Source organism: Triticum aestivum, chromosome 5D (genome assembly GCF_018294505.1).
Source record: "Triticum aestivum cultivar Chinese Spring chromosome 5D, IWGSC CS RefSeq v2.1, whole genome shotgun sequence".
NCBI lineage: Eukaryota > Viridiplantae > Streptophyta > Magnoliopsida > Poales > Poaceae > Triticum > Triticum aestivum.
Genome location: NC_057808.1, coordinates 156,921,134 through 156,933,136, shown reverse-complemented (window position 1 = coordinate 156,933,136; position 12,003 = coordinate 156,921,134).

Here is a 12,003-nt window from a genome sequence, read left to right as displayed (position 1 = left end):
TCGTGCAACCAAGGAATGAGCACAAAATGTGGAATCCACGGAAAACTCTCGTGTTGCACAACTCAAGAGAGACGCTAGCACGATTACTCAATAGGCGGATATGACACTTGTGCACAACCTATAGGAGACAAAAATGCAACGACTTCTATCCCAAGTATGTTACGTATATGGTTCCCAGTGTTTCTCTCAAGATGATCCAAGATGATCGGATGTGAAAATCTTACATGCAATGTGGTATGATGCTATGGCTCTTGCTTACAAGCTTCTTTGCTCTTTCTCTTTTGCTTAAAAACTTATTCTCTTTTTTTCTATGGCCACAATGCGAAATGCACAAACCAACATAGCAATTGTGTATATACGGGAATAATATTGTAACACCAGGGATGATATGATGATACCAATATGATATGGTATGTATGCAATGGAAGGGTGGATCACTAATGTGCACAAGTAACGTTGCCGGCAATACTCAATGGCTAGTCTCGATAGGCAAGTGACACAGAATGGGCTAGGGGTTAACAATGCAATGGCAAGGAGAATGTACAATGATGTCGTCGAGGTTACCGTCCTTGCTTACGGTAGGGGTGTCAAAATGATGAAGTGGTGAATGTCGATCACGACCTCACGGCGATGATGAGTGGTGGTGTTCTCGATGTATACATGTTCCTAATTAGCCAAAACACCTTAGGAAACGGAAAAACCGCGAACTCAAAATCTCAAATGTCAAATGGTGGTAGCGGAAAAGCGGTGGTGGTTGTGGAAGTATTGGTGGGAAACCGGTCAAAATGGGTTAAGGTGGCGGAAGGGTATGATGGGCTATACACTGTTTCGGAGTCGGAATCACGGTCCCTAAGTAGCCGAAACACCTTAGGAGACACAACTCATGATGTAGGGTGGAACCCTAAATGGCCGATCTTTCACGAAACGAGCGGATCCCAACTAAGAACACGAAGAACACGAGGGGAAAACAATGGAAAACTCAAGAGGATCTCTCAAACCAACAAGATATAGTCACACATATTCTAGATCTGAGTACACATAGAGATCACACGGTCCAAAACCAACAAGGGACGATACATAGGGTAACCGGTTCTTCTCCGTGAGGAGGTCTTTATGGGGCCACCCAAGAGGGGGTCTTGAATCCAACATGGATCTTCTCCGAAGAGGGGCCGCGGTCTCTCTCGAGGAGTAGATCTGTATGGATGAGCAAAAACTCTATCTCACATATGAGCTAAACCAATGCTGACCCTAGAAAAGTGATGGAGGGGTCATTTATATAGGCAAAGGGGGCGAAGGGGTACATGGGCTTCGGCCCAACACACACACGCAGGTGGTGGTCCGGATGATCCGGATGGACAGCCAGATGATCCGGGCTTTAGGGACCCGGATGGTCCGGGAGGTGGTCCGGATGAGGCGAAGAGGCAGGCGACGGTGACAGCGGCCCGGATATCCGGAGGGGGGCCGGACGTCCGGCTGGTGTCCGGATGATCCGAGGGTTGCCCGGACGGTCCGGCTTCGGGGTGCAGCTTCGGGTGTCCTCATGTGGATTTGCCGGATCGTCCGGGACCTCGTCCGGATCGTCCGGCCAGCCTGGGACTTGGCTGATTTCCTCTCCGTCTTCACGCAAGTCTTTCTCTTCCGCTCCTCCTTGCTCCTTAGCTTCTCCATAGCTAACTCCTTGATACCTGAGTATGCACAATGTCTCCGTTTGAGGTAGTAGCCATGTCTCATGTGCATCGAAGTGGAATTGTGAGAGGAGAGATGTCACCTCGATTTCGAGAGATCTTGCACGTGCTCGTGTGATGGGTCCACTAGGCACTTGGTTAGACGATGGTAGGTCTATGGGGATGACCTTGGGATGCTCCGCATCATCTCCCCTCCCTTGGGAAATATCCGACCTCGGATCGAAATCTTCATCCCCATGGTAGGGCGAGAGATCTTTGATGTTGAAGATGTCGCTCACGTTGTACTTGTCGTGTGGGAGGTCGATCTTGTAAGCGTTGTCGTTGTAGCGTGCTAGCACCTTGAAGGGTCCATCAGCTCTTGGTAGAAGTTTGGACTTGCGTTCGTTGTGGAAGCGGTCCTTGCGAAGGTGTAGCCACACAAGATCTCCAATGTTGAATATCATGGGTTGCTTGTTGTCGTTGAGCTTGGTCGTGAGTCGTTGTACTTGGCGCTCGATGGTGTGCCTTGTATCTTCAAGCATCTTCTTGAGATAATTCACTCGGGCACCCGCGTCCGTGTTGATGCCCTCTTGTACTGGTAGAGGAAGAATGTCCAATGGGGACAACGGGTTGAATCCGTAGACGACCTCGAAAGGGGACTTGCCGGTTATTCAGTGTCTTGCGCGGTTGACGAGGACATCAATACCATTGTTACACCCACAGCCCCTGCTGCTATACATACTGGACCAATTACTAGAGTCCGCGCACGCCAATTGAATTATCAGGTACTTTCGTTTCTTGGTAATGATTCTAATGTTCATAAGAATATGATGATGCCTAAATTGGATACATTTTTTTTGCTTACAAATGAAGGGCCTAGCTTGGACAAGAAAGATGAACCTTGGAGAAAGTTCAAGCATGGAGATGATGGCATGTGCAAGGGGAACAAGAACGGAGTTACAAGTGATGATTCCAGGACTTTGAAGCCACCATAATGAGTGCATGAAGCCTTGGACGAAATATACAAGATTCCACTTCATAAATTTCGTCCAGAGGCTATTCTAGGTGCTGCGTCACCTTATTTTTGGGCCTGGCCCATGTAATTTCAAAATACTTGATTATAGGCAGTTTTTAGAGTCCGTATGTCTGGGGAAACAAGAGTTGGGTTGGTTTCGGACCCCTCCTCCAAGGGCCATGAAATTCCCCCTTCTCTCCTCCATATATACAGCCCTTAGGGCATCGTCTAGACTTTGGGTTTTGTTTAGATTAAAAGTTCGCCATAGCTGCCACTTCGTGTACTTCGTTTGTGTTCAACAACCAGAAAAAGGCGTCACAAAACCCCACCTTGATCAATCAAGCTTTCCTCTTATAATCGCAATATCCAGATTGCAATCTTAGTTTCTTGCTTGTTCTTCGTTTGCCTGCAGGAAACAGACCTTCGTGGTCAGGTTGATCGTGCTCCTGCGTGGTCAATAACCTCTCGGAGTTGGTTTAGCGATTTCTAAGGCACGACGTCCTCGCACGTTTGTAGTCGGGTCGTCAAAGTCGACTTCCTCCAAAATGATAACCACCATCTCATCGAAAGACGGGACACCTTTGCCTCTATCAGCGGTTGTAGGCGTACTCGATGATCAATAGGCACTCTTCCCACTACTTGATGTTCCTCTTGATCAACACGCGTAGTAGAGTGGAGAACGTACGGTTCGTCACCTCCGTTTGGCCGTCGGTTTGTGGATGATATGTCGTGGAGAATAGTAGCTTGATGCCGAGCTTGGCGCATAGAGTCTTCCAAAAGTAACTCAAGAACTTGACGTCGCGGTCTGAGACAATCGTCTTTGGCACTCCATGAAGTCGCAAGATTTCCCTACAAAAAGATTGGCAACATGTGAAGCATCGTCCATCTTGTTGCAAGGAATGAAATGAGCCATTTTGGAGAATCGATCCACAACAACAAAAATGGAATCCTTGCCATTTCTAGTTCTAGGCAAACCAAGCACAAAATCCATGCTAATATCTTCCCATGGTTGGTACGGAATTGGAAGAGGCATATATAGGCCATGAGATTGAGCTTTAGACTTAGCTTTGCGACATGTAGAGCATCGGTTGGTGAAGCGGTTGACGTCGCGGAAGATATTGGGCCAAAAATAGTTCTTGGAGAGCGTAGCAAGTGTCTTGTCGTGTCCAAAGTGTCCTATTAGTCCTCCTCCATGAGATTCTTGCAAAAGCAACAAATGAAGAGAATACTCGGGGATGCAAAGTTTGTTAGCTCTCATAAGATAACCATCCTTGATGTAATAGGGTCCCCAAGATGGATGCGTCAAGCACTTTGCATAAGGAATAGCAAAAGTAGGGTCATGCGCATATAAGTCTTTTATGTGCTCAAAGCCAATGACATTCAATTCAAGTTGAGTAACAAGCATGCATATACGGGAAAGCGCATCCGCCACAACATTTTCCTTACCTTTAATATACTTGATGACATAAGTAAATGACTCTATAAATACACTCCACTTAGCATGACGCTTGTTCAACTTAGTTTGACCCTTAAGGTATTTAAGTGTTTCATGATCGTTATGGATGATGAATTCATGAGGGCGGAGATAATGTTCCCATTCACGCAAAACTCGCACTAAAGCATATAGCTCTTTGTCATAGATGGGGTAATTGAGTTGCGCTCCGGAATGTTTCTCACTAAAATATGCTATGGGGCGCTTCTCTTGCGTTAACACACCTCCTATGCCATTACCACTAGCGTCACAATGAATTTCAAAGGTTTGTCAAAGTTGGGTAATGCAAGCACGGGAGCATGGGTATCAAAATTCTTAAGCTAATTGAAAGCGGTGTCTTGGGATGGTCCCCAAACAAACGATGCATTTTTCTTACTCAAAGCATGCAAAGGTGAAGCAATAGTGCTAAATCTTTCACAAATCTATGGTAGAAACCGGCTAAACCAAGAAAACTACGCACTTGTTGCAAATTGGTTGGTTGGGGCCAAGTTTTACTAACATTGATCTTAGATTCATCAACATGAACACCCTTAGAAGATACTACAAAACCCAAGAAAACAAGCTTATCAACACCAAAAAGGCATTTTCCATATTAGCATAAAGTCGCTCTTTTCGAAGAGTTTGTAGCACAGTTCGAAGGTGGGTGACATGATCTTTTAAAGATTTGCTAAAAACAAGGATATCGTCGAACTAGACCACAACAAACTCACCAATGTAAGGGCGAAACACATAATGCATAAGACGCATGAAAGTACCGGGTCCTTCCGATAAACCCATAGGCATGACTAACCACTCATACAAACCAAACATTGTTTTGAAAGCGGTTTTCCATTCATCACCCTCTTGTATGCGGATTTGATAGTAACCACTTTTGAGATCAATTTTGGAAAAAATAGTGGCACCGCTAAGTTCATCTAGCATATCTTCAAGGCGTGGAATGGGGTACCTATAGCGAACGGTGATAGCATAGATACGTCTACAATTGGAGCACATGCGAAAGCTACCATCTCTTTTTGGCACAAGAATGACTGGTACGGCACAAGGACTCAAACTTTCACGCCCATGTCCATGGTCTATGAGATGCTTTACTTGCCTTTGTATTTCTTTGGTTTCTTCAGGGTTGACGCGGTATGGGGCCTTGTTTGGAAGATGTGCTCTGGGGATGAGGTCGATGCGGTGCTCGATGCCTCGTAGTGGAGGTAGACCCGGAGGTAGCTCGCCGGAGAAAACATCGTCGAATTCCTGCAATAGAGAAGATAACACCAAAGGTAGATTGTGAGAGGTGTTAGTTTTTGGTGCCTCGTCCTTGCACAAAAGGACATAGTGCATGACACTTGATGGGTTCTCATACACTTCTATCATCTCACGTTTGGTGGCAAAAAGGACTAAGCTCTTCTTGTCGCTGATCGTGGAGGCACTCAATTTGGGCTTGTGGCGCTCACTCTGTTTTTGGTGGTTCGCTCTCTCACTATTTTCTCCATGATGGGTGGCTTGCTTGTTGACGATCACTTGGCTTGGAGACATAGGTCATAGTACATATACCTTTCCTTTCATCTTGAAGCTAAAGTGGTTTGTACGTCCGTTGTGATTGACACCTCGGTCAAATTGCCATGGCCGTCCAAGAAGGAGGTGGCAAACGTTCATCGGAAGGACATCACACTGCAAAGTGTCTTCGTAAGCTCCGATCTTGAAAGAAACTTGTACCCTATGCTTGACTTGGATGGTGCCGTTGTCGCTTAGCCATTGAACCTTGTAGGGGTGCGGGTGCTTCATCTTGACCAATTGGGGCTTGGAGCATAGTTCTTCACTTGCAAGGTTATGGCAACTCCCTCCATCGATGATGACCTTGACGGACCGTCCATTGATGCCGGCCTTGGTGTGGAATATATGGCATCTTTGGTCTTCTTCTTGTTGATGTTGAAGAGTCAAGACCTTGGATACAACAAGAGCGGGGTTTGAATCTTCGTCACAAAAGATTTGATCATCTTCGTCTTCATTCAGTTGCCGTTGTATGGCCACTTGGTCAAGGGCTTCCATTTCTCCCTCACTCATGGAGTCATAGGTTCCGTCGACGTTGAGGATCATGGTGCGCTTGTTTGTACACTCAAAGGACTTGTGGCCTCGGCCGCCGCATGTGAAGCACTTGAAGGAACTTGTCTTGATGGTCTCATCGGTTGGGGTAGATGATGATGAAGCTCACGGCTTGAAGTTGCTTGTAGTAAGAGGACGACTTGAGGTTGTCGAAGTTTTCTTATAACTTGACTTGTCGCCGTTACTTGTAGATGGCTTGGTTGAGGTAGAAGTTGTTGGAGTCATTGAAGCTTGATTGTTGGAGAGGCCATAGGACTTTGATGAGAACTTGGTGTACTTGAAGTCATCTTGCACTTGGCGTTCCGTCTTGGTAGCTTGATGCACGAACTCGATGAGGTTCGAGTATGGTTGGAATTCGGCGATCTTCTTGATAGGATGATTAAGTCCATTCAGGAAACGTGCCATAGTTTTCTCATCATCTTCCGTGACACTGGCTCGTATCATGGCAATCTCCATTTCCTTGTAGTACTCTTCAATGCTCTTGGTTCCTTGCTTGAGAAGTTGGAATTTCTTGAAGAGGTCGCGGTTGTAGTAGTTTGGCATGAAGCGTGCTCTCATGACATCCTTCATTTGCACCTAAGTAGTGATGGGTGGCTCACCTTTGGCCTCTTGGCGCTCAATGACTTGTTCCTACCAAATGAGGATGTAATCTTGGAACTCAAGGGATGCCATCGCTATCTTCTTCTCTTCTTCATAGTTGTGCAAGCGAAATATTTTGTCAACCTTCAATGCCCATGATATGTACTCTTCGGGGTCATTCCTTCGGGTGAACTTGAGCATGGTGAACTTTAGCTTGCTGTATTGTTGCTCTTCATTGTGTTGGGGTCGGGGATGATGATGCCCATGTCGTTGAGGATTGATGAACTCATGTTGCTCTTGTCGAGGAAGGTTGTCGACCTCATGTTGCTTTTGTCTTGGAGGATTTCCATTGTCTTCATGCTCTCGATGAACTTGATGTTCTTTTCTAGCTTGAGGAGGCGCTTGTCGATCTTGACGAGGAGCTTGACGATGCACATTTGATTGATAAATTCTTTCTTGAACTTCATCGCGAAGCACTTCTTGTTGCTCACGAGCTTGCCGGTTGCGCGTGGCTACGGCTCGACTTGAATCTCGAAGGGCACGTTGCACCTCAAGTGCTTGAGCTTCACGTAGTTGTTGTTCTTGGCGTTGTGCCTCGGCATCTTGTGCATCTTGGTGTTGGCGCGCTCGCTCCTCTTGTTCTTGTTGGCGTTGACGTTGCCGTTCTTGTGCTTGCGCGAATCTAGCTTGGTTTTGACGATGTCGATGCTCTTGAGAGTCGGTGTAGTGTAGAGGATTGCGGTTGGCTTGACGATCTTGACGTGCGGCACGACGAAGAGTATTCGACGTCGGGGTACTTGAGCCAGAGATGGTGTCGTCGGAGTGTCGACTCGAGCGACTCCTTCTTTAGTAGGACGAAGTGGCAGAAGAGCGGTTGACCAACAAGGCACGAATCTCATCCATTCTTGCGTCATTCTCGTGCTTGTGTTCGTCGAGCTTGGTGTCGAAGAAGTCTCTGATACGTCTCCAACGTATCTATACTTTTTTATTGTTCCATGCTATATTATATTCTGTTTTGGACATTAATGGGCTTTATTATGCACTTTTATATTATTTTTGGGACTAACCTATTAACCGGAGGCCCAGCCCAGAATTGCTGTTTTTTGCCTATTTCAGAGTTTCACAGAAAAAGAATATCAAACGGAGTCCAAACGGAATGAAAGCTTCGGGAACGTGATTTTCGGAACGAACATGATCCAGAGGACTTGGAGCCTACGTCAAGACATCAACCAGGAAGGGAAGAGGTAGGGGGCGCGCCTATCCCCCCAGGGCGCGCCCTCCACCCTCGTGGGCCCACGTTGCTCCACTGACGTACTTCTTCCTCCTATATATACCTACGTACCCCCAAACTTCCAGATACGGAGCCAAAAACCTAATTCCACCGTCGCAACCTTCTGTACCCGTTAGATCCCTCTTGGGGCCTTTTCCGGAGCTCCGCCGGAGGAGGCATCGATCACGGAGGGCTTCTACATCAACACCATAGCCTCTCCGATGATGTGTGAGTAGTTTACCTCAGACCTTCGGGTCCATAGTTATTAGATAGATGGCTTCTTCTCTCTTTTTTGGATCTCATTACAATTTTCTCCCCCTCTCTTGTGGAGATCTATTCGATGTAATCTTCTTTTGTGGTGTGTTTGTTGAGACCGATGAATTGTGGGTTTATGATCAAGTTTATCTATGAACAATATTTGAATCTTCTCTGAATTCTTTTATGTATGATTGATTATCTTTGCAAGTCTCTTCGAATTATCAGTTTGGTTTGGCCTAGTAGATTGATCTTTCTTGCAATGGGAGAAGTGCTTAGCTTTGGGTTCAATCATGCGGTGTCCATTCCCAGTGACAGTAGGGGCAACAAGGCACGTATTGTATTGTTGCCATCGAGGATAACAAGATGGGGTTTATATCATATTGCATGATTTTATCCCTCTACATCATGTCATCTTACTTAAAGCATTACTTTGTTATGAACTTAATACTCTAGATGCATGCTGGATAGCGGTCGATGTGTGGAGTAATAGTAGTAGATGCAGGCAGGAGTCGATCTACTTGTCTCGGACGTGATGCCTATATAAATGATCATACCTAGATATTCTCATAACTATGCTCAATTCTATCAATTGCTCAATAGTAATTTGTTCACCCACCGTAATACTTATGCTCTTGAGAGAAGCCACTAGTGAAACCTATGGCCCCCGGGTCTATTTTCCATCATATTAATCTTCCAACACTAAGTTATTTTTATTGCCTTTTAGTTTACTTTGCATCTTTATCATAAAAATACCAGAAATATTATTATCTTATCATATCTATCAGATCTCAGTCTCGTAAGTGACCGTGTAGGGATTGACAACCCCTTATCGCGTTGGTTGCGAGGATTTATTTGTTTGTGTAGGTGCGAGGGACTCGTGCGTGGTCTCCTACTGGATTGATACCTTGGTTCTCAAAAACTGAGGGAAATACTTACGCTGCTTTACTGCATCACCCTTTCCTCTTCAAGGGAAGACCAACGAAGTGCTCAAGAGGTAGCAAGAAGGATTTCTGGCGCCGTTGCCGGGGAGTCTACGCAAAAGTCTATATACCAAGTACCCATCACAAACCCTTATCTCCCGCATTACATTATTTGCCATTTGCCTCTCATTTCCCTCTCCCCCACTTCACCCTTTGCCGTTTTATTCTCCCTCTCTTTTCCGTTCGCCTGCTTGGTTGTTATGGCTAGCCCTCTATCTTCTCCGTTGTCTCCCGAGAATGAAGTTCTTAATTTTAAGCACAGGGAGGGAGAAAATCTAAAAGACGCTTGGTATAGAAATTTGCAATGCTCAAAATAGATCTACCAGGAAGCAATCCACTTCTGTTCTTCTTCGCAATTTTTATGTAGGCGCTACTCCTTGGTACAGATATATCCTTGATACCATTACCGGAGGGAATTTCTTGGGTTGCCATACGTTTGATTCTTATAATGCTATGATAGATTTGTTTGGCTCACCACCTCTTTTGGTTAATGGAACTATGTTAACTTTGGAGCATGTAATGCAAAGACTTGAAATTATTGAAAATAAAGTTGCTACCGTAGAGTTAATTGAAAGTTTGGATAAAAAGATCCACAACCGAATTACCCAATATGGATCTAAAGTAGGAATCACTTTGAAAAATATTAAGGAGAAGGAACCCATAGTTAATGAAAGAATAAATCAGGATTCCACTAGAATTGATAAACTAGAGGGTATCATTACCAACTTGGGAACCGCTTTTTCTTCCGTAAAGAATACTCCAAGTCCTCCAACTAAAATTGCCAAGCTTATGTATGTTCCTAAAAATAAGGGTGAATCCTCTAGTAAGGAAACTGCGGATCTCAAATCTATATGTATTCATCCCAATTTTTGTGCTATCATTAAGGAACCATTTGCTACAAATGAATTTTTTGATATTGTGCCTAAAAGTTTGATGATCAATAAAAAGAAAGAAACTCGTAAGGATGATAGATGTCTCATTGAATAATTGCCTACCAAAGATGGCAATACCTAGATCTATCCTTGCTTTTATGCCTAGCTAGGGGCGTTAAACGATAGCGCTTGTTGGGAGGCAACCCAATTTTATTTTTAATTTTTTAGTTTTTGCTTCTGTTTAGGAATAAATATCTGATCTAGCCTCTGGTTAGATGTGTTTTTATGTTTTAGTTAGTGTTTGTGCCAAGTTTAACCTATAGAATCTTCTTGGATGATAGTTATTTGATCTTGCAGAAAATTCTAGAAACTTTCTGTTCACGAAAATAATTGTTAAAAATCACCAGAACGTGTTAAAATATTGATTCCAATTTCTGCTGATCAATAAAAAAATTGTTTAGGTCTTCCTATTTTGGCTGAATTTTTGGAGTTCCAGAAGTTTGCGTTAGTTACAGATTACTACAGACTGTTCTGTTTTTGACAAATTGTGTTTTTCGTGTGTTGTTTGCTTATTTTGATGAATCTATGGCTAGTAAAATAGTTTATAAACCATAGAGAAGTTGGAATACAGTAGATTTAACACCAATATATATAAAGAATGAGTTCATTACAGTACCTTGAAGTGGTGTTTTGTTTTCTTTCGCTAACGCAGCTCACGAGATTTTTCTGTTAAGTTTTGTGTTGTGAAGTTTTCAAGTTTTGGGTAAAAGATTTGATGGATTATGGAACAAGGAGTGGCAAGAGCCTAAGCTTGGGGATGCCCATGGCACCCCGAGATAATCTAAGGACACCAAAAAGCCAAAGCTTGGGGATGCCCCGGAAGGCATCCCCTCTTTCGTCTACTTCCATCGGTAATTTACTTGGAGCTATAATTTTATTCACCACATGATATGTGTTTTGCTTGGAGCGTATTGTATTATTTGAGTCTTTGCTTTTTAGTTCACCACAATCATCTTTTCTGTACACACCTTTTGATGAGAGACACACATGATTCGGAATTATTAGAATACTCTATGTGCTTCACTTATATCTTTTGTGCTATATAGTTTTTGCTCTAGTGCTTCACTTATATGTTTTAGAGCACGGTGGTGGATTTGTTTTATAGAAACTATTGTTCTCTCATGCTTCACTTATATTATTTTGACAGTCTTAAATAGCATGGTAATTTGCTTAATCCTAATATGCTAGGTATTCAAGACTAGTAAAAACTTTCTTATGAGTGCGTTGAATACTAAGAGAAGTTTGATGCTTGATGATTGTTTTAAGATATGGAGGTAGTGATATTAAAGTTGTGCTAGTTGAGTAGTTGTGAATTTGAGAAATACTTGTGTTGAAGTTTGCAAGTCCCGTAGCATGCACGTATGGTAAACGTTATGTAACAAATTTGAAACATGAGGTGATTGTCCTCCTTATGAGTGGCGGTCGGGGACGAGCGATGGTCTTTTCCTACCAATCTATCCCCCTAGGAGCATGCGCGTAGTGCTTGGTTTTTGATGACTTGTAGATTTTGCAATAAGTATGTGAGTTCTTTATGACTAGTGTTGAGTAGATGGATTATACGCACTCTTACCCTTCCATCATTGCTAGCCTCTTCGGTACCGTGCATTGCCCTTTCTCGCATTGAGAGTTGGTGCAAACTTCGCCGGTGCATCCAAATCCCGTGATATGATACGCTCTTTCACACATAAACCTCCTTATATCTTCCTCAAAACAGCCACCATA